Here is a 27,144-nt window from a genome sequence, read left to right on the forward strand (position 1 = left end):
CACCTGTGCCAGATGGTGGCACACCTGGCACCATGTTGATTTGGAGAAAGCCACCCGCTCACAGTAGCTGTCAAGGTGATAGTCACCCTGCATATTTATGCCTCTGGCTCATTCCAGGGCTCTAGCGGGAACCTGTGTGGATTTTGCAAATGCCCGATCGCAGGTGCCTCTGTGCTGTGGGCATCGAACTATATCACCTTTAATCTGGACCAGGCCTACCAAGATGCTGGGCAGCAGCTTTCGCCAACATCACTGGCATGCCCCAGATCAAGGGGGTGATCACTATACGCATGTCCCCCTCCGAACACCGGTTCGACAGGGGGTACCCTTCATCAATAGGCAGTGGTTCGACTTCCTGAATGTGCAGATGGTGTGTGACCACCAGCTGCACTTCATACATGTCTCTACCTGATACCCAGGCAACATGCACGATGCTTACATCCTGGCGGATTTTTAAGGTTCGAGGTGCTCTTTCGAATGAAATGGCTCTTGGGCAACAAGTGTTACCCACTGTAGACATGGCTGATGACATCTGTGTGGAGACCCCAGACCATGCGGAGACCCGTTGTAACAACGGCCATGCAGCAACCAGGAGCGTCATGGAGTGATGCATCGGCAATGGTTATGGGAGATGATGAATGGTTAGTGCTCACTGGGTAAGCTATCATACAAGGGGGCTTCACACCTGGCACTGTGCCCTGCCACCTCTCTCGGAGAGTGACACCATGTGGCACTTTCATGTGCCACGAGGGCCATGACCCGCCCCATCCTCCAGCCCCACCCCTAACACCATTCAGACAGAGGTTAGAGGCAGGTCGGACTGTTGGTGAAAAAGTGTTTAACAGTAAGTTTATACATTGTGCCCTAACCCCTAGCTATCTGTGCTGCACCTGTGCAAACTCAAGTGTTAACTAACTTTCTTATCTCACATGCTCTCCCGTTCCTTTTAGGTGTAACCCCAGACAGCACATCAGAAGTGGAGGCAGCCTGCTGCGTGTTTCGCCCTCTGACCTGTGATGCCCTTGGCGGCCGTCTGTGGAGGGCTTGGGCTTGAATGGGCCTGGCTGTCTTTCAGGTGCCACAGGTGATGATATGTCAGCCTGTTCTGCCCGCTGCCCATGAGATGCGGCAGTGTCAGGTGGGAGGCATGCGGTAGGACTGAGGTGTTCCAGCACCCCCCCCTGCGGGAGGCACCGGCATGAGCCCCATCACTTCCTCCTCCCACCCGGTGGCTCGCTGGCCAACAGGCTACTCCATTGGAGGGAGACGAGGCCAGAGTGAGCTCCAGAGGCTCCACCGTCACCTGACGCTGCCAGTCCTACACGAGGGAACCATTTGCCAAAGCTGGGACCATGATGATCCCGGTGATTTATGGGCAGTAATCTGTAAGGTTATCGTTGATTGTCGTAAAAGGACACGGCCCATGTCTGTTAAGACAAGATTGGCTGCAACACCTTCACCTAGGTTGGCAGCGAATGTTTCAGATGAATGCTGGAGGCACCTATGAGGTGTTTAGGGAAATACCCTGAAGTTTTCCAAACTTCGGCTGGGAAAAATCAAGGGAGCCATAGCAAAAAGTCATGTCGACCCTAAGGCACAACCTAAATATTTTCAGGCCCACCAGGTCCCCAATGCACTACTGGCAAAGGTTGAGGCTGAGTTCAGCTGACCAGAGGGCCTCGAATCATAAGAACAGAAGAACTAGGAGCAGAAGTAGGCCATCTGGCCCTTCGGGCCTGCTCCGCCATTCAGTGAGATCATGGCTGATCTTTTGTGGACTCAGCTCCACTTTCCCGCCCAAACACCATTACCCTTTATTCCTATATTCTTCAAAAAACTATCTATCTTTATCTTGAAAACATTTAATGAAGGAGCCTCAACTGCTTCACTGGGCAGGGAATTCCGTAGATTCACAACCCTTTGGGTGAAGGAGTTCCTCCTAAACTCAGTCCTAAATCTACTTCCCCTTATTTTGAGGCTATGCCCCCTAGTTCTGCTTTCACCCACCAGTGGAAACAACCTGCCCGCATCTATTTTATCTATTCCCTTCATAATTTTATATGTTTCCATAAGATCCCCCACCCCCCCCCCCCCCACATACTTCTAAATTCCAACGAGTACAGTCCCAGTCTACTCAACCTCTCCTCGTAATCCAACCCTTCAGCTCTGGGATTAACCGAGTGAATCTTCTCTGCACATCCTCCAGCGCCAATACGTCCTTTCTCAGGTAAGGAGACCAAAACTGAACACAATACTCCAGGTGTGGCCTCACTAACACCTTATACAGTTGCAGCATAACCTCCTAGTCTTAAACTCCATCCCTCTATCAATAAAGGACAAAACTCCATTCGCCTTTTTAAAAATATATATTTTTATTCGGGTATTTGCAAGTTTTTATAATAATAACATTGACAATGACATAAACATGGTATAATAAATATTTCCACCCCCGTCCCAATCTTCACACATCCCAACCATAAAACAAATATCCGCCCCCCCACCCCACTTTGGAATACTGCATCTGCTGACATTTTAATTTTCCCCGAGAAAGTCGACGAATCGCTGCCACTCCGGACGAACCCTAACATTGACCCTCTTAAGGCGAACTTTATTTTCTCGAGACTGAGAAACCCAGCCATGTCACTAACCCAGGTCTCTACACTCGGGGGCTTCGAGTCCCTCCACATTAACAAGATCCGTCTCCGGGCTACCAGGAGGCAAAGGCCAGGACGTCGGCCTCTTTCGCCCCCTGAACTCCTGGATCTTCGACACTCTAAGATCGCCACCTCCAGACTTGGCACCACCCGTGTTTTTAGTACCGTGGACATTGCCTAGCAAAACCCTGCCAAAACGCTCTAAGCTTCGGCCATGCCCAAAACATGTGGACATGATTTGCTGGGCTTCCCGCACACCTAAGCTCCACCTCGAAACACTGCTCATCCGAGCCGCTGTCATGTGTGCCCGGTGGACTACCTTGAACTGTATCAGGCTAAGCCTGGCACATGATGAGGATGTGTTAACCCTGCTTAGGGCACCCCGCCACAGACCCGCCTCTGTCTCTCTCCTAGCTCGTCCTCCCACTTGACCATCAGCTCCTCCACTGGAGTTTCCTCCGCCTCCGAAAGCTCTGGTAAATATCTGATACCTTCCCCTCTCCCACCCAGGTACTGGAGACTACTCTATCCTGTATCCCCTGTGGCGGCAGTAGCGGAAGGCCGGACCTGCTTTCTCAAGAAGTCTCGCACCTGCAAATACCTAAACCCATTCCCTGCTGGCAATTCAAATTTATCCTCCAATGCTTTCAAGCTGTGAAAGCTCCCGTCTATAAATAGATCCCCCATCCTTCTAATTCCTGCCGTTTGCATCTCCTGAAACCCACCATCTAGCTTACCCGGTACAAACCGATGATTATTATAAATCGGGGTCCAAACAAATGCTCCCTCCACTCTCTTATCTCTCCTCCATTGCCCCCAGATTCTCAGGAGCCACCACCACTACCGGACTTGTGGAGTATCGGACCGGCGAGAACAGAAGTAGGTGCCATTATCAGTGCTCCCAAACTGGTGTCTTTGCATGTGGCCACCTTCATCTGCTCCCACACCGACCCCTCCCCCACTACCCACTTCCTAATCATGGCTATATTAGCCGCCCAGTAGTAGTTGCAGAAGTTCACAGTGCCAACCCACCCTCCCCCCGACTGCGCTCCAGCAACACTTTCTTCACTCGCGGGGTTTTACCCGCCCACACAAAGCCCGAAATAACCTTATTCACCCGCTTGAAAAAGGCCCTTGGATGAAGATGGGGATGCACTGAAAGACAAACAGAAATCTGGGAGGACCGTCATTTTCACGGTCTGTACCCTCCCCGCCAGTGATAGCGGGAGCATGTCCCATCTCTTAAAGTTCCCTTTGATTTGTTCTACCAGCCGGGATACGTTTAACTGTGCAGTGCCTCCCACTCCCGGGCTACCTGGATTCCCAAATACCGAAAGCTCTTCCCTCCCATTCTAAGCGGCAGCTCTTCTTCTCTCTTCTCCTGTCCTCTTGCCTGGATCGCGAACCTCTCGCTTTTCCCCATGTTCAACTTATACCCGAAAAATTGCCAAATTCCCCCAGGATTTGCATAACTCCCTCCATCCCCTCCAACAGGTCTGAAATATCAAGAGCAGGTCATCTGCGTAAAGCAAGACCCTGTGCTCCCCCCCCCCCCCCCCGACCCGAACCAGCCCTTTCCAGTTCCTAGAGGCTCTTTTTAAAAAAAATTATATTTATTCAAAATTTTTTGGCCAAAACAATACAAAGGTTTTCCTTTTACAACAGTAAAACAGTATAAATAACTGGCCGTTTTTAACAAATAAATAAATAATATATAAACTAAATGGCAACTGCCCTATCAAAATAATAACTCTCCAAAAATAAAATCAAACAATCCAATATACATAGCCTAATACAAATATTTATTCAAAAACACCCCTGAGGACCCGCCCCCCCCCCCCCTCCCCCCTGGGTTGCTGCTGTTACCTTCCCATTTCCTTTATCGTTCTGCGAGGTAGTCAATGAACGGTTGCCACTGCCTGGTGAACCCTTGAGCCGAACCCCTTAGTGCGAACTTTATCCGTTCTAGTTTTATAACCCTGCCATGTCATTTATCCAGGTCTCCACGCCGGCGGTTTGGCTTCCTTCCACATAAGCAATATCCTTCGCCGGGCTACTAGGGACACAAAGGCCAATACATCAGCCTCTTTCGCCTCCTGCACTCCCGGCTCTTCTGCAACCCCGAATATAGCCAACCACCAGCTTGGCCTGACCCGGACCCCCACCACCTTCGAAAGCACCTTTGCCACCCCCACCCAGAACCCCTGTAGTGCCGGACATGACCAAAACATGTGGGTGTGGTTTGCTGGGCTTCTCGAGCATCTCCCACACCTATCCTCTACCTCGAAAAATTTACTGAGCTGTGCTCCGGTCATATGCGCCCTGTGTAAAACCTTGAATTGTATCAGGCTTAGCCTGGCGCACGAGGACGACGAGTTTACCCTACGTAGGGCATCAGCCCACAGCCCCTCCTCAATCTCTTCCCCCAGCTCTTCTTCCCATTTCCCCTTCAGCTCATCCACCATGATCTCCCCCTCGTCCCTCATTTCCCTGTATATATCCAACACCCTACCATCCCCCACCCATGTCCCTGAGATCACTCAATCCTGAACCTCCTGCGTCGGGAGCTGCGGAATTCCCTCACCTGTTGCCTCTCAAAAGCCCTCCGTTGCATGTACCGAAATGCATTCCCTTGGGGCAACCCATATTTTTCCGTCAGCGCTCCCAGACTCGCAAACGTCCCGTCTACGAACAGATCTCTCAGTTGCACAACCCCAGCTCTTTGCCATGCTCCAAATCCCCCATCATTCTCCCCGGGACAAACCTATGGTTATTTCTTATCGGGGACCGCACCGAGGCTCCCGTCCTTCCCCTATGTCGTCTCCACTGCCCCAAAATTTTTAGTGTTGCCACCACCACTGGACTTGTGGTGTATTTCTTTGGGGAGAACGGCAACGGCGCCGTCACCATTGCTTGTAGCCTGGTTCCCTTGCAGGACGCCATCTCCAATCTCTTCCACGCCGCTCCCTCCCCATCTCCCATCCACTTACACACCATTGAGATATTGGCGGCCCAGTAGTATTCACTTAGGCTCGGTAATGCCAGCTGCCCCCTATCCCTGCTACGCTGCAAGAACCCCCTCCTCACTCTTGGAGTCTTCCCGGCCCACACAAAACTCATGACACTTTTCTCAATTCTCTTGAAAAAAGCCTTCGTGACCATCACCGGAAGGCACTGAAACACAAAGAGGAATCTCGGGAGGACTACCATTTTAACCGCCTGCACCCTACCCACCAATGTCAGGGGCACCATGTCCCATCTCTTAAAATCCTCCTCCATCTGTTCCACCAATCTTGTTAGATTAAGCCGGTGTAAGGTTCCCCAACTCCTGCTATCTGAATCACTAAGTACCAGAAATCTCTTGTCACCTTCCTCAGCGGTAAGTCATCTATTCCCCTGCTCTGCTCCCCAGATGCACCACAAACAGCTCACTCTTACCCATATTCAATTTGTACCCCGAAAATTCCCCAAACTCCCTGAGTGTCTGCATTATCTCAGGCATCCCCTCCACTGGGTCCGCAACATACAGCAATAAATCATCTGCATACAAGGATACCTGGTGTTCTTCTCCTCCCCTGAGCACTCCCCTCCACTTCCTGGAGCCCCTCAGCGCTATGGCCAGGGGCTCAATCGCCAATGCAAACAGTAACGGAGACAGGGGACACCCCTGCCTCGTCCCTCTATGAAGACGGAAGTAATCAGACCTCTGTCTGTTCGTGACCACGCTCGCCACTGGGGCCCTATACAGCAGCTGTACCCATCCGATATACCCTTCTCCAAAACCAAATCTCCTCAGCACCTCCCACAGATAATCCCACTCCACTCTGTCGAATGCTTTCTCGGCGTCCATCGCCACCACTATCTCCGCCTCCCCCTCTGGTGGGGGCATCATCATTACCCCTAGCAACCTCTGTATGTTCGTGTTCAGCTGTCTCCCCTTAACGAACCCAGTTTGATCCTCGTGGACCACCCCGGGGACACAGTCCTCTATCCTCATCGCCATCACCTTGGCCAAGAGCTTAGCATCTACATTTAAAAGGGAAATGGGCCTGTAGGACCCACACTGCAGCGGGTCTTTTTCCTTCTTCAAAAGGAGCGATATCGTTGCCTCCGACATAGTCGGGGGCAGCTGCCCCCTTTCCCTAGCCTCATTAAAGGTTCTCGTCAGAAGTGGGGCCAGTAAGTCCATATACTTCCTATAAAATTCCACCGGGAATCCGTCCCGTCCCGGGGCCTTCCCCGCCTGCATGCTCCCTATCCCTTTTACCACCTCCTCCATCTCAATCTGTGCTCCCAGTCCCGCCTTCTCCTGCTGCTCCACCTTAGGGAATTCCAGCTGATCCAAGAAACACATCATTCCCTCCTTCCCTTCCGGGGGCTGAGCCTTATATAACCTCTCATAAAATGCCTTGAATACCCCGTTCACTCTCTCCGCTCCCCGTTCCATCTCTCCCTCCTCATCTCTCACCCCACCTATCTCCCTCGCTGCTCCCCTCTTCCTCAATTGGTGGGCCAGTAGCCGACTCGCCTTCTCTCCATACTCATACTGTACACCCTGTGCCCTCCTCCACTGTGCCTCTGCCTTACCCGTGGTCAGCAGGTCAAATTCCACATGTAGCCTTTGTCTTTCCCTGTACAGTCCCTCCTCCGGTGCCTCCGCATATTGCCTGTCCACCCTCAAAAGTTCTTTCAGCAATCGCTCCCTTTCTTTACCCTCTTGCTTCCCTTTATGTGCCCTTATGGATATCAGTTCCCCTCTAACCATCGCCTTCAACGCCTCCCAGACCACTCCCACCTGAACCTCTCCATTGTCATTAAGCTCCAAGTACCTTTCGATGCACCCCCCTCACCCTTAAACATACCCCCTCATCCGCCAATAAGCCCATATCCATTCTCCAGAGTGGGTGCTGTTCTTTTTCCTCTCCTACCTCCAGGTCTACCCAATGTGGAGCGTGGTCCGAAATAGCTATGGCCGTATATTCCGTCCCTGTCACCTTCGGAATCAGTGCCCTTCCCAAGACAAAAAAGTCTATCCGTGAGTATACTTTGTGGACATGGGAGAAAAATGAGAATTCCTTACTCCTAGGCCTACTAAATCTCCAGGGGTCTACCCCTTCCATCTGCTCCATGAAGTCCTTGAGCACCCTGGCCGCATCCGGCCTCCTCCCGGTCCTGGACCTCGATCGGTCCAGCCCTGGATCAAGCACCGTATTGAAATCTCCCCCCATTACCAACTTTCCCGCCTCCAGGTCCGGGATACGTCCCAACATACGTCTCATAAAATTTGCATCATCCCAGTTCGGGGCATATACGTTCACCAGAACCACCGCCTCCCCTTGCAATCTGCCACTCACCATCACATATCTACCCCCACTGTCCACCACTATGGTCTTTGCCTCAAACAGTACCCGTTTCCCCACTAAGATAGCCACCCCCCTGTTCTTCGCATCCAAACCCGAATGAAACACCTGCCCCACCCATCCTTTACGTAGTCTGACCTGGTCTATCAGTTTCAGATGCGTCTCCTGCAACATAACCACATCTGCCTTTAATTTCTTTAGGTGTGCGAGTACCCGTGCCCTTTTAATCGGCCCGTTCAGCCCTCTCACGTTCCATGTGATCAGCCGGGTTGGGGGGCTCTTTACCCCCCCCCCCCGCCCCTTGTCGACTAGCCATCCCCTTTTTTAACCCAGCTCCTCACCCGGTTCCCACGTATCCGTATATCCCCCCGACGGCGCCCTCCCGCCTCGACCACCCCATTCCATAACAGCTCCCCCTTCTCCTTAGCAGCAGCAACCCAGTTAACCCCCCCTCCCCCCCCACCCTCCGCTAGATCCCTTCCTAGCGTAGTTGCACCCCCATGTTGCTCCCAGAAGTCAGCGAACTCAGGCTGACCTCGGCTTCCCCCCTTGTCCTCGGCCCCCGCTGTGCGAAGCCCCCTCCTTCCTGCGTCCCTGCTCCCGCCATAATTACCATAGCGCGGGAAGAAAGCCCGCGTTTCCCACTCGGCCCCGCCCCTAATGACCGGCGCCCACAGTTCCTCATACTCCCTCCCCCTCCCCCCAACATGGGGAAGAGAGAAAAGTTACAGGATCGCAAGATTAACAAACTGAAAAATCATCCCCCCCCCCCCTTTTTCCTCGCCCCACATAATCACCCCACCACTTTGTCCCCAAAGTTCTTTCTCTCGCCAGACTATTCCAGCTTCTCGTCCACAATGAATGTCCACGTCTCTTCTGCCGTCTCAAAGTAGTGGTGCTTCCCTTGGTGTGTGACCCACAATCTCGCCGGTTGTAACATTCCAAACTGGATCTTTTTGTGAAGCACCGCCTTAGCCCGATTAAAACTTGCCCTCCTTCTCGCCACCTCCGCACTCCAATCCTGGTATACGAGGATCACCGCGTTCTCCCACCTACAGCTCCGAGTTTTCTTCGCCCATCTGAGGACCGTCTCTCTGTCATTATAGCGGAGAAACCTCACCACTATAGCTCGAGGTATTTCTCCAGCCCTCGGTCTTCGCGCCAAAACTCGATAGGCTCCCTCCACCTCCAAAGGGCCCGTCGGGGCCTCCGATCCCATTAGCGAGTGAAGCATCGTGCTCACATATGTCCCGACGTCCGCCCCTTCTACGCCTTCGGGAAGACCCAGAACCCTTAAATTCTTCCTCCTCGAATTATTCTCCAGGACTTCCAGCCTTTCCACACACCTTTTGTGCTGCACCTCGTGCGTCTCTGTCTTCACCACCAGGCCCTGTATTTCGTCTTCATTTTCAGCAGCCTTTGCCTTCACGACCCGAAGCTCCTGCTCTTGGGTCTTCTGCTCCTCCTTTAGCCCTTCAATCGCCTGTAATATCGGGGCCAACAGCTCCTTCTTCAATTCCTTTTTCAGCTCTTCCACACAGCGCCGCAGGAACTCTTGTTGGTCTGGGCCCCATAACAAATGGCCACCTTCCGACGCCATCTTGCTTTGAGCTTGCCTTCCTTGCCGCTGCTCCAGAGGATCCTCCGCAATCCGGCTGCTATCCTCTCCTTTATCCATGCGTGTCCGGGGGGGATTCCCTTCTAGTTTACCGCACAGTGTTTTTGGCCGTTTAAATTGCCGTTGGGGCTCCTATTAAGAGCCCAAAAGTCCGTTCCACCGGGAGCTGCCGAAACGTGCGACTTAGCTGGTCATCGCCGCACCCGGAAGTCGGCGTTCCTAGAGGCTCTTAACGACATGGAATGGCTCTCTGGTCTGGCCCTCGATGGCCAGAGCAAACAGTAACTGGGAGAGGGGGCACCCTTGCCTCATCCCTCGGTGTAGTTCAAAATACCCCGACCTCAGCCGGCTCATACGCACACTCGCTACTGGTGCCTGATAGAGCAACCGCACCGAGTCAATGAAGCCCTCCCCAAACCCAAACCTTCCCAGCGCCTCCCACAGGTAATCCCACTCCACCTGATCAAAAGCCTTCACCGCATCCATCGCTTCCACCACCTCCACCTTCCTTCCGAGGGCATCATAATAACATTTAACAGCCTTCGAACATTGGCCTTGAGTTGCCTGCCCTTTACAAATCCCGTCTGGTCTTCCCCTATCACCCCCGGGACACAATCCTCTATCCGTGTGGCCAGTATCTTAGCCAGCAGTTTGGCGTCCACATTCAGTAGAGAAATTGGCCTGTATGACCCGCATTGCTCCGGATCCTTCTCCCGTTTCAGGATCAGTGAATTCGGGGCCTACGACATTGTTGGGGGGAGGATTCCCGTCTCTCTTGCTTCATTAAATGTCCTCACCAGCAGTGGGCTCAATATCTCTGAAAACGTCTTATAGAATTCCACCGGGTAACCTTCCGGCCCCGGGGCCTTGCCCGACTGCATGCCCTCCAGCCCCTCGATTATTTCCTCAATCTCAGTTGGGGCTCCCAGCCCTTCCACTAGGTCCTCATCAGCCCTCGGGAACCTCAACTGATCCAAAAACTGCCTCATCCCCTCCACCCCCGCTAGGGGTTCCGACTCATATCATTTACTGTAAAAGTCCTTAAACACCTCATTCACCCCCACTGGATCCAGGACAGTATTCCCACCTCTACTCTTCGCTCCCTATCTCCCTGGCCGCCTCCCTTTTTCTGAGCTGGTGCGTTAACATTCTGCTTGCCTTTTCCCCGTACTCAAAATCGCCCTCCTTGTCTTCCTCAACTGTTCCACCGCTTTCCCTGTAGACAACAGCCCAAACTCCGTCTGCAACCTCCGCCGCTCCCTCAGTAGCCCCGCGTCCGGGGCCTCCAAGTATCTCCTGTCCACCTGGAGTAACTCCTCAACTAATCTATCCCTCTCAGCCCGTTCCGCCTTTTCTCTGTGGACCCGTATTGAGATTAATTCCCCTCTGACCACTGCCTTCAAAGCTTCCCAAACCGTTGCTGCAGAGACCTCCCCCATATAATTTGTTTCCAGGAAGTTCTGGATGGACTTGTTCACCCCCCCACAGATCACTTTGTCTGCTAACAACCCCTGGTCCAGCCTCCACAGCAGGCATTGTTCTCTCTCCACACTAACCCGTAGATCCATCCAGTGTGGGGCATGATCCAACACTGTGATTGCCGAGAACTCAGTATCCACCACCCCTGGTATTAGCGCCCTGCTCAGAACAAAAAAGTCAATGCGAGAATATACCTTGTGGACATGGGGAAAAAAAAGAAAACTCCTTCGCCCTTGGCCGTGCAAACCTCCATGGGTCTACTCCCCCCATCTGTTCCATAAACCCCTTCAATTCCTTTGAAGGCAGGCATCCTTGCTGTTTTGGATTTTGACTGGTCCAATTCCGGATCAATGACTGCACCCGCCTCATAAATTCTACATCGTCCCAATTCGGAGCATATATGTTCACGAGTACCACCCGCACCCCCTCCAGCTTCCCTCTCACCAATATGTACCCACCCCCCTTGTCTGATACGATTCTCCCTTCCTTGAATGGCACTCGTTTATTGATCAAGATCGCTACCCCCCTGGTCTTTGAGTCCAGCCCTGAGTGGAGCACTTGGCCAACCCACCCCTTTCTCAGTCTAGTCTTGTCTGTAACCTTTAGGTGTGTCTCTTGTAGCATTGCCACGTCAGCCTTCAGCCCCCTCAAATGCGCATACATGCGAGCCCTCTTGACCGGCCCATTAAACCCTCTAACATTCCATGTAATCAGCCTGGTCGGGAGGCATCATGCCATCCACGCCCCCCCCCCCCCCCCCCCCCCAGCCGCCGTCTACCCATCACCCTCTTTAGGCCAGCCTCCAGCTCGTGCCCACGGCCTCCTCGAGCCCCCCCTCAGGCATTTGCCGTCCCCGACCTCCCTTTTGTCCCCTCTTAACAGTTCCTCCCCTGTCAGCAAAGCAGCCACCCCCCCTCCCTTGTAGCAACAGCACTAGAAACTCAATTCCCCATATCAAACTCCGGGATAACACCTGCTCACCCCCCACTGTGCTTCCGTGAGTCAGCTGACCCAAGCTGACTTGATAGCGCGTGCCCATGGCACCAAGCAGTCTGTCTCCCCATTGTTCTCTCCCCTTTCCCCCCACTTAGACAAATATTTTCAATAGCATCACATTCCCCAGTAAACAAACATCAGAAAAAACAGTGCAAAAACAACCACAGAAGAAGAAGAAAAAACAGCCCCAGAAACCATCCCCCCTCTAACCAGCTCCCTGTAAGACAAAGTTAACTTTCGCCATCAAAACAGCCCCTTATTGCGCATAACACTACTTATACAACCCAACACAACAAATCACCACTACAGTACTCTCCAAGGCTTCAGTGTCTTTTAGTTCACCACCAGTCTTTTTTCTTTGATGAAAGTCCATACATCGTCCGGTGTTTCAAAGTAGAAATCCCGTTCCTCATGTGTGACCCACAGGCGGACTGGGTACAACATCCCAAACTTCACCCCCTTCTTAAAGAGAACCGTTTTTGCCCGATTAAACCCAGCTCTTGGCCAAATCCACGCCCAGGTCCTGATAAATGCGCAGCTCACAATTCTCCCACTTGCTGCTCCCGTCTTTCTGGGCCCATCACAGAACTTGTTCCTTGTCCAGGAATCGGTGTAAACGTACCACCATCGCCTTCGGTGGCTCGTTCGCTCGAGGCTTCTTCGTGAGGGCTCTGTGCGCTCTGTCCACTTCCAGGAGCCAAGGGAACGCCTCAGCCCCCATCAACTTCTCCAGCATGTTCGTCACATAGGCACTCTCATCCAATTCCTCACTGCCTTCAGGGAGGCCAACGATTCTCAGATTCTGCCTCCTGGACCTGTTCTCCAGGTGCTCCAGCTTCTCCTACATACTTTTCTGGCGGTCATTCATCAACTCCACCTTGGTCTCCAGCACGGTTATGTATTCCTCATGCTCGGACATCTTTTTCTCCACCTCCTGGATCGCTCGTCCGTGGGTTTCCTGATTCTGAGCAATCGAAGCCTTGATCGGATCCAGCGTGTCCCTCTTCAACTTGGCGAAGCAATCTTCAAAAAACTTCAACAGCTGCTACGTCGACCACTGTGCCGTCTCCCCGCGGCCCTTACTCTCCGCCATGCTTTCCCGCGTTACCAGCCCCACTCGGGTCTTCCTTGTAGGACTTTGTCTTCTCACGCAGCCACTTGTGGTCCAATTCTCCATACACTGGAGGGGAATTTTTCCTCACTGCCTCACTCTTCACCGATTTATCCCATAAAATCTGGGGGAAAAGGTCCAAACATCCGTCACAGGTGGGAGCTATCAAATGTGCGACCTACTCCTCCATGGCCGCCACTGGAAGTCTCTATTTGCCTTCTTAATCATCTGTTGCACCTGTAAACCAACTTTTTGCGACTCATGCACTAGCACACCCAGGTCCCTCTGCACAGCAGCATGTTTTAATATTTTATCATTTAAATAATAATCCCTTTTGCTGCTATTCCTACCAAAATGGATAACCTCACGTTTGGCCAGTACAATTGGCCGATTGGGCAGCCCTTAATAGCCCAAAGACTCTGGTCAAGCCTCAGCCTCACGTTCCCAGACATTGGCACGAAAGTACACTGCAGTCAGGAGCAGCAGGGGCATTGTCCAGACAGTTTGGACCAGGTGACGCAGATTACATTCGAAACTTCGGGACCGCGCCAAGTGGGTCCCAGGAACAGTAGTTTGTCAGACTTGGCCAGTTTGATACCAGATTCAAGCTCGGGATCGAATGATGAAGAAACACGTAGACTACCTCGGACGCAGGAGACCAGCTCTACTGAAACCCCTCCAGGGGTACCAGTTTCAAGTCAGACAGCCACGGCACCAGTGATTCCAAAGGTGTTGCCCCTTGGAGTCCCGACGCCGAGATGCGGGAGGTCGAATCCACTAGGGAGACCCAGGCATCGGAGGTTTCTGACGGTGAACCAGCTGGAGAGGAGCCGCCAGTGTTGGCCCTTCCCCCGCCCCCATGGTGATCAGCAAGGAAACACTGTTCGCTGTTCAGATATACACTTCCTGATCCGGCCCGGCAGGCGTAAGTGGCGCAATCATGGGCAACAAAGAGCAGGTGTCCTTCCGATGGGTTTTCAGACTTTGCGGGGGGTGGGGGGGATGTGCTAACTCGCACGAGAACTACCAATGAGCCTTGGAGAATATGAGCTTCCCTGCCGGAGGGGGGAGGAGAAAGAGCCCTTCAGCAGAGTAAATGCACTCTACCATAAAAGCCGGTCCAGATGAGAGCCGAACATGAGTAGTCCCGACGAGGTCCCGGTGTTTACTGTGCATATAGTTTATAATTATTCTCCCTACAAGAGAGGATGTAACCACTGCTCCTTGACATTCAATGGCATTACCATCACTGAATCCCTGAAAATCAACATCCTGGGGGTTATCATTGATCAGAAACTGAATTGGACTAGCCATATTAATACTATAGCTACCAGGGCAGGTCAAAGGCTAGGAAACCTACGGCGAGTAACTTGCCTCCTGACCCCCCCCCCCCCACCACCACCACCACCCCAAAGCCTGTCCACCATCTACAAGGCACAAGTCAGGAGTGTAATGGAATACTCACCTCCTGCCTGGATGAGTGCAGCTCCAACAATACTCCAGCTCGACACCATCCAGGACAAAGCAGCCCGCTTGATTGCTCCCCCTTCCACAAACATTCAAACCCCCCACCACTGACGAACCGTGGCAGCCATCTGTACCATCTACAAGATGCTCTGCAGTAACTCACCAAGGTTCCTTAGACAGCACCTTCTAAACCCACGAGCACTACCATCTGAAGGATTAGAGCAGCAGATACCTGGGAACCCCACCACCTGGAGGTTCCACTCCAAGTCACTCACCACCCTGACTTCAAAATATTTTGCCGTTCCTTCACTGTCGCTGGGGCAAAATCCTGGAACTCCCTCCCTAACAGCACAGGGGGTGTACCTACACCTCAAGGACTGCAGCAGCTCAAGAAGACAGCTCACCATCACCTTCTGACGGCAACTAGAGTTGGGCAATAAATGCTGGCCGAACCTGCGATGTCCACTTCCCATAAATTACACTTTTTACGCCTCTGTGGCCACAAAACACTTCTACCACTCTTTCAGCAAGTGAGTTCCCGATTCCCGCCACCCTCTGGTTGGAAAAAGTTTAACCTCAAATCGCTCTAGCTGTATCCCTCATAGTTTTGTGCACCTCAATCAGGTCTCCCCGCCCCCCCCCCCCCCTCGGCCTCCTCTGCTCTAAGGAAAACAACTGCAGCCTAACCAGCTTCTCTTCATAGCTGAAACACTCCAGCCCTGGCAGCATTCTGGTGAATCTCCTCTGCATCCTTTGTAGTGCAATTCTAGTCATTTGTGCACATTGCAAACGTAAAACAATGGATTATTTCAAGATGTACTCTTCTTATTTCAGAACTAGACAAATGTCTTATTCATTCGGTCTGCCACTGGGCTTGTCAAGGACAGTGTGTTATGATAAAAGCCTCGACTGGACATTGTAGATTCTTTTCTCACAGCTGTTGTTACATAATTTTTAAGTTTAAGACTTTTAGTATAAACTTAAGAATATTAGTAGAAAATGCAAAATTAAATATAATACAACTCTTTTTAAGTATTTGATTTATCGTTCAATTAGAGGGTAGTTGTACTTTTTTCTAAGACAATCATCTGTTGCTGGTCAGTGACTACTTCACGTCATGAAAAGGCGACATTCGCTTCACGGTACTATATCAAGTTACCTTGTTGTAAAAGGTTAGCAACATCAACATGGCTCTTTCTCTATTCAAGTATTATTACAAAATGGAGACTTGACCTAGTTGGTTTGTTGCAGAATACATGTTTGTAAAATGCCCTTAAAATAAAATGATCAATTTAAGCAAGCACACTAAATCCTATTAAAATAAGATCTAACATCTTGGCCAGTTTACAAGTCTCCCCCACTCTGTGCCTTCAGCATTCCAAACAAACCATTCCCTCCCCTGGTCCATTCTTTAATCGCCTCCAATACCCTTTCCCATGCATATGCAGGAGAGGCAACAGCTGCTTTTTCACTTCCTCCCTCCTCAGCATCCAGGGCCCCAAACACTCCTTCCAGGTGAAACAATGATTAGCTTGTACTTTTAATTTAGAATGCTGTATGAGCTGTTCCTTGCCTCCTCCCTCTGCAACTGGATCCTCGACTTCCTGGCCCATAGAGCGCAGTCAGTAAGGACAACAACAACACCTCCTCCACGATAGTCCTCAATACCGAGGCCCCGCAAGGCTGCGTACTTAGCCCCCTACAATACTCCCTATACACACACGACTGTGTGGCAAAATTCAGCTCCAACTCCATCTACAAGTTTGCTGATGACACGATCGTAGTGGGTTGGATCGCCAAACAACGGTGAGTCAGAGTACAGGAGGGAGATAGGCAACCTAGTCGCATGGTGCAACAACAACAATCTCTCCTTCAACATCAGCAAAACGAAAGAACTGGTCATTGACTTCAAGAAGCAAAGTATCGTACACATCCCTGTCTGCATCAACGGATCGAGGTGGAGATGGTTGACAGCTTTAAATTCCTAGGTGTGCACATCACCAGCAATCTATACTGGTCCACCCAGGATGACCCTACGACCAAGAAAACACAACAGTGCCTCTACTTTCTCAGGAAACTAAGGAAATTCGGCATGTCCACATTGACTCTTGCTAATGTTTACAGATGCACCATAGAAAGCATCCTATCTGGCTGTATCACAGCCTGGAATGGCAACTGCTCGGCCCAAAACGTAAGAAATTACAGAGAGTCGTGAGCGCAGCCCAGTCTCCCATCCATTGACTCTGTCTACACCTCCCACTGCCTTGGGAAAGCAGGCAGCATAATCAAAATCCTCTCCCACCCGAGTTATTCTCTCTTACATCGGGCAGAAGATACAAAAGTCTGAGAATACCCACTTCCTCGCTGTTACCAGACTCCTGTTTGACCTGCCTATGGACTGAACTGATGTCTCTACTCATCTTCTCTACTGTTGTAGCACTATATTCTGTATCATTCACCCAATGTCTATGTCAATGTATTTACATTGTGTATCTATCATACCTCTGATGTTTTTTTTCATGTATGGAACAATCTGGCTGGACTGTACACAGAACAATACTTTTCACTGTACCTCGTTCCATGTAACAGTAAATCTAAATCTAAAAAAAAATCAAATGATACGGTCTCCTCTACATTGTGGAGAAGACAAAATGCAGACAAGGTGACCACAGTTGATTCTGCAAGTGCGACTCAAACTTCCAGACACCTATCATGTTATTTCTCTGCCCCACTCGAGAACCTGCGACTGACATGTAGGTGGAGATCGTATGTTTGGTAGCTCCTGTTTTTTTAGGCCCTTTACACCCAGTTTTGGGAAAAATTATTTTGTGAGAAGCTGTGGGAAGGTCTGGTGTATTTATAGAATGTCAAAAACCGCAAAGAAGAATCCAGGGAAAAAGGGAGTGAGCAAATTTCCGCCGCCGAGCGTGGTGAGGGGTGCAGTGGGAGGAAATATGGCGGGTAGAGGGTTGCTGGTATGGGGGGTGGGGGATAGGCACGGGTATGACGATAATTAGGGCCGGGGCTGGGTCTTGCCTGCTAGGCGGGGCCTGGGAGGAGGTCATGGCGGGTAGGAAGGGCGGTGGGGGGTGAGCGACCCCCGGTCCGAGTGGTGACCCCGATCTGAGAGTAAAGGACCAGATGTGGCCGAGGATGGGCTGGATGAGCCAGGTGTTCCATTTGGGCTTCAACAGTGGGGCCGGGGTGGGAGGGATACTGGTGGGTAAATGAGTGAGGTTCCAAATGGAGAAGGTGTTGGTTGGGTTCATGAAGGAGATGAGAAGCGTGGACCCGTGGAGGTTTTTACATCTGCAGGATAGGGAGTATTTGTTCTTTTCACAGGTGCATATGGTGTACTCAAGGATTGACTTTTTGGTTCTGGGGAAGGAGCTGGGGTGGGGAAGGCAGAGTATTTGGTGACCTTGATATCAGACCATGCTCTGCACTGGATGGATGTGGTCTTGGAGAAGGATCCGGCCCAGAGGCCGGCGTGGAGGCTAGATGTGGGTGTTATGGGCGAGGCGTTTTCAGAACCCCAAAATGTATCCTGGAGTTCAACCAACCTCTCTCTTTAATGGATTGTTGCTTTTGAAGCACGCGGCTTTTTCCCTAGGTGTGGGATTACAATTATGGACACGTGGGTTTTAAGCACAAAACACTGTTTATTCCATGAACTCAACTTAACATATTAAATAAACATTGGATCTCTTAACACCCCTTACTTCAAAGATAACATAGAAAATATTGCAACAGTAAATAATTCCCTAAAATGTTCCTTCAAAATTCCAAGAGACTGAACACCTTTAAACAAAATCACATGAGGATAAAGGCTTCACTATTCTAAGTTTAAATCACCCAAATGATCCAGAGATAGTTTTTCATGGGAGAGATCCAGCTCACTGCAAAACACAGACACCCCCACAGCTCTTTTCAAAACTGAAACTAAAAACCTGCAAAACTAAACTGCAAAATGGCTGACCTGACCTCAGCCCCACCCACTCTCTGACATCACTGTTTTCTTAAAGGTACATTGCTTAAACATCCATGTCTTAAAAGTACTCTCACATGAGATGGGGTTGTTGGTGAACCCGAATTTCTGCATTAGGATGGCGAAGGTGATTGGGGAGTATGTGGAGTTTAGTTGAAATGTGGAGGTTTCACCATTGGAGGTTTGGAAGGCGTTGAAGGCGGTAGTGAGGGGTGAGGTCATCACATTCAAGGCAAAGGTGGATAGGGAGGCGCGGGAGGAGGGGTAGGACTGATAGAGGAGAATTTGGAGGTTGAGGAAAGATCTGTGGAGGACCCCGAGCCAGGGCTTTTGGTAAGGAGGAAGGAGTTGCAGGCGAAGTTTGATCTTCCGTCCATGGGGAGAGGGGTTCAGCAGTTGAGGCGAGCACGAGGGGTTGGTTATGAGGCTGGTGAGAAGACCAGTCGATTACTGGTGGGCCAGCTCCGTCAGCAGGCAACAGCAAGGGAGATTGTACGAATTAGGGATGGAACGGGTGGGTTGTTGGTGGTGCCATAGGTGAATATGGTGTTTGAGGACTTTTATAGGGGCTTGTATAAGTCGGAGCCGCCAGTGGATGAGTCTGAAATTGGGGAATTTCTGGAGCGACTGGAGTGTCCGAAGGTGAGAGAGGAGGATGGTTCCACATTGGAGGAACCATTGGGGGTGGAGGAAGTGCAGGCAGCGACAGGGAAGATGCAGTCGGGCAATGTGCCGAATGTGGTGCTTTCTCCGGCAGAGGGAAAGGGGTTCGAAGTGGTGGTGACGTTAAATGCGGTGAAGGCTTTTGACAGACGTGATTGGAGTTATTTGTTTGCGGTGTTGGAGACGTTTGGGATTGAGCCTAGGTTTGTGGCATGGGTAAAAGTGTGGGGACGAATTATACGAATTTGGGGTACTTTCCACTATTTCCGGGAATGAGACAGGGATACCCCATGTCCCCCGTTCTGTTCGCATTGGCAATTGAGCACTTGGCTATTGCGCTGAGGGGTTCGGACTTATGGAAGGGGATAATGAGAGCGGGGGGTTGGAGCATAGGCTATCTCTGTACGTGAATGACCTGCTGCTATACGTTTTGGACCTGGGCTCATGGTAAGGGACATAATGCAGTGGCTAAGGAAATTTGGGGCGTTTTCGAGGTACAAATTAAATTTAAGGCAGAGTAAATATTTTGTGGTGTCTTCTCCAAGGGGAGGAGTGGGAGGGTTGCCATTTCGGATAGGGACAACTCATTTTAGGTATCTGGAGGTGCAGGTGGCACGGGACTGGACATGACTTTGTAAGCTAAATTTCAAAAGCGAAATGCCTGGTGGGGAGGGTGAATAAGGACTTGGTGAGATGGGACAGTCTCCCCTTGTCGCTGGCAGGTTGGGTACATGCAGTATAAATGAACATTTTGCCATGGTTTCTGTTTCTGTTCCACTGTCTGCCGGTCTTTTTGCCAAAGTCATTCTTTCGAAGAGTGCTGGTCTCGTCATTTGTGTGGGCAGGGAAGGTAGCTAGGATAAGGACAGTGGTGCTTCAAAGGGGGCGGCAGTCGGGGGGGCTTAGCCCTTCTGAACCTATTGCACTATTACTGGGTGGCAAATGCGGAGAAGGTGTGGGGCTGAAGTAAGGAGATGGAGGCTTTGTGGGTGCTGATGGAGGCAGGGTCGCTGGCACTGACAACAGCTCAACTACCGTTCACCCCGGGGAAATATTAGGGTAGTCCTGTAGTGGATGCCACGCTTAAGATTTGGGGAAATTTCAACAGCACTTCAAGTTGAGGGCAGGTTCGAGGGTGATGCCGATAATGAAAAATGAAATGAAAATCGCTTATTGTCACAAGTAGGCTTCAAATGAAGTTACTGTGAAAAGCCCCTAGTCGCCACATTCCGGCGCCTGTTCGGGGAGGCTGTTATGGGATAAGAGGGAATCACGGGTTTGAGCCAGTGAGACCAAAGAGAAAATTCTGGAAAATCTCAGCAGGTCTGGCAGCATCTGTAGGGAGAGAAAAGAGCTAACGTTTCGAGTCCAGATGACCCGTTGTCAAAGCTAAAAGACTTAGAAAATGGGAATTATTTATACTTCGGCGTGAGAGAATGAAAGATGAGTCATATCCACAGAAACCAAGGGAACAGAGTGCTAATAGCCACAGAAACCAAGGGGAAAGAGTGCTAATGGGGGTGGGTGTATAATACAAATTTGAAAATATGAATAAAAATATTTTTCAAAAACAAAATTATCTGCCCCATCCAAACTCTGACCTCTCTGTTTTCGGCATCCAGCATTATTCCAATAAAGCTCAATGTAAGCTTGTGGAACAGTACCTCGTCTTTCAATTAGGCACTTTGCAGCCTTCCAGATTCAACACTTGAGTTCATAAATTTCAGATCATAATTTCTTCCCTTTGAATTTGGATGGCAGCCGTTGATAATTCTGTGATTCTCATTTACCTCCTCGAGACCCATCTTTTGTTTATTTTATTGTCTCCTTTTGTCGTTCACCATTATATCTTTTTAAATGTAACCTCTTCTGCTTCCTGCCTTCGACTCTATCACAGACCTTCCCGTTGGTTCTTCCCACCCGCCCTTGCCTCTCCTTTCCTTGCCCCTGAATTTGCCTAAAACCTGTCACATTTCCAACTTGTTGCGGCTCTGATAGAGAGGGTCATTAACCTGATAGGTAAGCTCTGATCATCTCTCCACGGTCCTGCTGAGAATTTCCTGCTTTTTTTGTTATTATCCACATGGTTAGCTGGTTTATTCTCTCATCTGTCTTGAATAGAGGTGTTAGATTGACCACTTTATATTCTATGGCACAATTTGCACTTCTAAGAGTTGAAAAACAATGGTCAGAGTCATTGCTATATCCTCTGCAACCTCTTCAACAAGTAGGTTATATGCTTTCAAAATCCAGCGACTTAATTACTTTGAATGCTATTTATTTTCAAAACTGATCCCGTTCCTAATTATTTCTGACCGTATTCCCATATTTGCTCTCTGTACTTTGACTCCCATCATTATATCTATAAACCAATGCAAAGTATTTAATTTCTCTATGGCAGTTTCATTCTCCACAAGTGGATTCCCTCTTCCATCTGTGAACTTTCAACCTGTTTATAAATATGTATTTTAATCTTAATTTTACATCTTTTTATAACACAGTATCTTGATTTTTAGGGTGGCACGTCAACAGAGTAGTTAGAACTGCTGCCTCACAACGCCAGGGCCCGGGTTAAATTTCAGTCTTGGGTGATTGTGTGGAGTTTGCACTTTTTCTCCTTGTCTGCATGGGCTTCCTCCAGGTGCTCCGGTATCCTCCCACAGTCCAAAGATGTATAGGTTAGGTGGATATAGGCATGTTAAATTATCCCTTAGTGTCCAAAGATGTGCAGGCTTGTTGGGGTTACAGGGATGGGGTTGGGGGAGTGTGTCTAGATGGGGTGCTCTTTCAAAGGGTCGGTGCAGACGAGCTTTGACAAAGAGTCATTGGACTCGAAACGTTAGCTCTTTTCTCTCCCTACAGATGCTGCCAGACTTGCTGAGATTTTCTAGCATTTTCTCTTTCGTCCAGATTCAATGGGCCGAATGGCCTCCTGCACTGTAGGAATTCTATGGTTCTATTTCTCATAATTCATTTAGTATCGTTAGCCCTAGTTTTATCATATGCCAACGTGTTGCGTTTCAATTTAATTTTTAACCTCTTTATTTATCCACAGAATTGTACCCCTTTGTGCATATGTGTGTCACTGACTATTCATTTCTTATAATTTTGAAACTGCCAGAACCGCTCTGCTTGCTGAACAGTAATACACAAAAAAGGTCATTTCCTAACTTTAAAAAAAATAAATTTAGTGTACCCAATTCATTTTTTCCAATTAAGGGGCAATTTAGCGTGGCCAATCCACCTACCCTGCACATATTTGGGTTGTGGGGGAGAAACCCACGCAAACACGGGGAGAATGTGCAAACTCCACACGGACAGTGACCCAGAGCCGGGATCGAACCTGGGACCTCAGTGCCGTGAGGCAGCAATGCTAACCACTGCGCCACCATGCTGCCCGGAATTTCCTAACTTTAAGCTCTCAGGAGGGAAATCTGTTGGGAACAAAAAGTAAAATGAATCTCTATAATATAGAAAGAGGACAAACTCAATTTGCAGAACGGCTCAGAAATCAGAAACCCTTGACCAATTGAAGAGGTTACTCAGGATTTATATTGTATAGATATTATTTGTAAGTATAAATGGTATATACACCATTTTGCTTTAAGTATATGGAGGTTGTAAAGCAAAGTTAAATCTTCAAGTTTAGAGCTAGTACAATGTACCCCACGTTCTAAACATTGCTACATAGCCTGCATATCACAACATAATCACAAAGTACAATTTGGACCATATATATTTTGCTTGAAGGTATCTCATGTAGTCAGTCAGCATTTTAACAATTGTTCCTTTTCTGCCATTACAGACTTGGAGGTGCAGCCTTCCAGCATTGCCAGCAGCCCTGAGCAAGCCAATAGCAGATAGCTCCTTGAAGCTCTCTTAACAATATACACAAAAAACAGCATAGCTATACAAATCCTTGAGAATGCAGTTAATGAGAATGCGAAGGCATAATGGTGAGAAATAGTGTAGAAATGAGGCCGACAGGAGGAGCAGGAACCTGCGGGCTGGAAGACCACACAGTTATCAATGACCTTCTGTACTTTCTTAAATACAGCAGTTAACCTGAATTTGGCAGTCAACTCATACTCCTCTTGCCCTTCAGAAAGCTACTAAAAAAGCTATAAAGAAGAGTAAGATAGATTATGAGAGTAAACTTGCTCAGAATATAAAAACAGATAGTAAAAGTTTCTACAAATACATAAAACAAAAAAGAGTGGCTAAGGTAAATATTGGTCCTTTAGAGGATGAGAAGGGAGATTTAATAATGGGAGATGAGGAAATGGCTGAGGAACTGAACAGGTTTTTTGGGTCGGTCTTCACAGTGGAAGACACAAATAACATGCCAGTGACTGATGGAAATGAGGCTATGACAGGTGAGGACCTTGAGAGGATTGTTATCACCAAGGAGGTAGTGATGGGCAAGCTAATGGGGCTAAAGGTAGACAAGTCTCCTGGACCTGATGGAATGCATCCCAGAGTGCTAAAAGAGATGGCTAGGGAAATTGCAAATGCATTAGTGATAATTTACCAAAATTCACTAGACTCTGGGGGGGGTCCAGGCGGATTGGAAATTAGCAAAGGTGACACCACTGTTTAAAAAAGGAGGTAGGCAGAAAGCGGGTAATTATAGGCCAGTGAGCTTAACTTCGGTAGTAGGGAAGATGCTGGAATCTATCATCAAGGAAGAAATAGCGAGGCATCTGGATGGAAATTGTCCCATTGGGCAGACGCAGCATGGGTTCATAAAGGGCAGGTCGTGCCTAACTAGTGGAATTTTTTGAGGACATTAACAGTGCGGTAGATAACGGGGAGCCAATGGATGTGGTATATCTGGATTTCCAGAAAGCCTTTGACAAGGTGCCACACAAAAGGTTGTTGCATAAGATAAAGATGCATGGCATTAAGGGGAAAGTAGTAGCATGGATAGAGGATTGGTTAATTAATAGAAAGCAAAGAGTGGGGATTAATGGGTGTTTCTCTGGTTGGCAATCAGTAGCTCGTGGTGTCCCTCGGGGATCAGTGTTGGGCCCACAACTGTTCACAATTTACATAGATGATTTGGAGTTGGGGACCAAGGGCAATGTGTCCAAGTTTGCAGACGACACTAAGATAAGTGGTAAAGCAAAAAGTGCAGAGGATACTGGAAGTCTGCAGAGGGATTTGGATAGGCTAAGTGAATGGGCTAGGGTCTGGCAGATGGAATACAATGTTGACAAATGTGAGGTTATCCATTTTGGTAGGAATAACAGCAAAAGGGATTATTATTTAAATGATAAAATATTAAAACATGCTGCTGTGCAGAGAGACCCGGGTGTGCTTGTGCATGAGTCGCAAAAAGTTGGTTTACAGGTGCAACAGGTGATTAAGAAGGCAAATGGAATTTTGTCCTTCATTACTAGAGGGATGGAGTTTAAGACTAGGGAGGTTCTGCTGCAATTGTATAAGGTGTTAGTGAGGCCACACCTGGAGTACTGTGTTCAGTTTTGGTCTCCTTGAGAAAGGACGTACTGGCACTGGAGGGTGTGCAGAGGAGATTCACTAGGTTAATCCCAGAGCTGAAGGGGTTGGATTACGAGGAGAGGTTGAGTAGACTGGGACTGTACTCGTTGGAATTTAGAAGGATGAGGGGGGATCTTATAGAAACATACAAGATTATGAAGGGAATAGATAGGATAGATGCGGGCAGGTTGTTTCCACTGGCAGGTGAAAGCAGAACTAGGGGGCATAGCCTCAAAATAAGGGGAAGTAGATTTAGGACTGAGTTTAGGAGGAACTTCTTCACCCAAAGTGTTGTGAATCTATGGAATTCCTTGCCCAGTGAAGCAGTGGAGGCTCCTTCATTAAATGTTTTTAAGATAAAGATAGATAGTTTTTTGACCCTTCTTGCTCCGGAAACATGTGCGGGCGCACAAATCGGACCCGTTGGTCGAGAGGGTTCACCTTCTCCACGCGAACCCGCAGTACGCCTGCGTACCCCGACGGCCAACAGGACACGGTCTCCCTGCGGGACCTGGCGCCCGCCGGCAACACACACTCACCCCCAACACTGATCACCCCCTCCCTGCCACCGGCGCACCCCACGACCGCCCCCTTCCCGGGGGGATCGGTCCTCCTCCCATGCCCGCCCAGGAGTAAAACAGGAACAAACAGCGCAACGCTCCCGGAGACAACAGCGCCCGAGTCAGCACCTGCACCACCACCGGGGCTGAGGCGATCGACGAGGAAGACCAGACCGCCCGCTCGACTCGTGGAATCCACGTGACACCAAGAAAGCAAGAATTTTGTTGTAAAATAATTTTTTTTTCCCTTATTGTAAATAGTTCTGACAAACTTGTACAGAGCTAAATGTTGGGCTAAATATGTATAGCCACAGTTCGAAATTTGTTCCAGGGCCAGCCTTGTAAACCCCTACCACCATGCGAACCACCACCCCGCCGGGTTCCTTTTTAACAAGGGGTGAATGTGGTGGTATGTATTAGGGGTAATATGGTACCTGTGAAGCCGAGAGGCTCTTGGCTGACAGGTCCCGGGTCCTGGTTGGATCTGCCGACTTCTGGCTCCGCCCTGAAGGCGGAGTATAAGAGCTCGAGTTCTCCCCGCAGCCTCATTCTGTTACTGAGCTGCTGGGGAACAAGTCTCGCTCAATAAAGCCTAGATAGACTTCATCGCTTCTCGTCTCGCGTAAGTCATTGTGCGCTACAAGGACATATTGAGAGAGTAATTAACACTTAACTTGCAGGGCTACAGCGATAGAATGCAGGAATGGGACTGATTAGATTGTACTACAGAGGGCCAACATGGACACGTGCTAAAGGAACATTGGTAATTATGGCTGATTTTAATCTAGGGCAGCATGATGGCACAGTGGTTATGAGATACCCTCAATTACGACTCAGGAGGAGTTTGATAATACAAAGGCTTTTATAACCAGAGAATTATAATCACGGAGGATAGTCGGTGGCCCACCCGGGCATGTAGTAAGCTCAGCTTGCGAGGTCCATCAACTTCAGTCTCTGAGGAATTCAGATAGGCCTCAAAGCACCGGAGCCAGTATTTAAAAATTTCAGTGGCTTGCGGCAACCGAGCGTCCAAATTGAGCTTCTCCGGCTTTAGACCGCTGTCCATCATGATGTAGTCTGGTTATTAAATTGAGATACCCTCAATTACGACTTCGGAGAGGAGTTTGATAATACAAAGGCTTTAATAACCAGAGAACCAGACAGCTGCCGAGAAGTGTGCTCACTGCACGCTGCCTACTGAACGTAACCTTATATACAACTTCCTGGGGGCGGTGCCACAGGCGGAGACCCCAGGGTTCTAAGCCCGGTCTTAAAGGGGCCTACGCATTAAAGGTACATATGTATACAGATATTCATCACATTCACCCCCTGTTTAAAAAACGCCTGGTCAGTTGGGGGTGAAGTGGAATTACAAGTTCAGTCTTTTGGGTGGTCTGATTGCCCGTGTCGACCTTCTCAGCTCCGGCGGTGGTGCGGCGGATACGGTCGCCCTCGGTGGTGGTATATCCGGGAGCACGGTTGTCTGAGCCTTTGCCCGCGTTGGAGCAGGGGGGGTATCCGGGGTGACTAGGGTGATTGGTGCCGGCTGGGGGGAGGGGGCGCTATGGGGGGGGGGGCGCTGTCGGAGTTGACCGCCGGTGCGGGAGGAGAGCGTCGGTGGAAGGGGGGGCGTCGGTGGGCGAGCCAGCGGGCGCCAGGTCTCGCAGGGAAATGGTGTCCTGCCTGCCATCGGGGTGCTCGACGTAGGTGTATTGAGGGTTTGCGTGTAATATTTGGACCCTCTCG

The 27,144-nt window shown here is 49.7% G+C and overlaps 1 long non-coding RNA gene across 1 annotated transcript in view; it reads left to right on the forward strand.

Annotated features, from left to right (window-relative positions):
* LOC140425268 (uncharacterized) overlaps positions 1–26,004 on the forward strand; it is a 30,810-nt gene extending 4,806 nt beyond the window's left edge. Inside the window, exon 2 of the long non-coding RNA XR_011947804.1 lies at positions 23,142–26,004. This is a non-coding gene — a long non-coding RNA (uncharacterized lncRNA). The remainder of the gene's footprint in view (positions 1–23,141) is intronic.
* The last annotated feature ends 1,140 nt before the right edge of the window (positions 26,005–27,144 follow it).

The sequence above is a fragment of the Scyliorhinus torazame genome, chromosome 6 (assembly GCF_047496885.1).
Source record: "Scyliorhinus torazame isolate Kashiwa2021f chromosome 6, sScyTor2.1, whole genome shotgun sequence".
NCBI classification, from domain to species: Eukaryota; Metazoa; Chordata; class Chondrichthyes; order Carcharhiniformes; family Scyliorhinidae; genus Scyliorhinus; species Scyliorhinus torazame.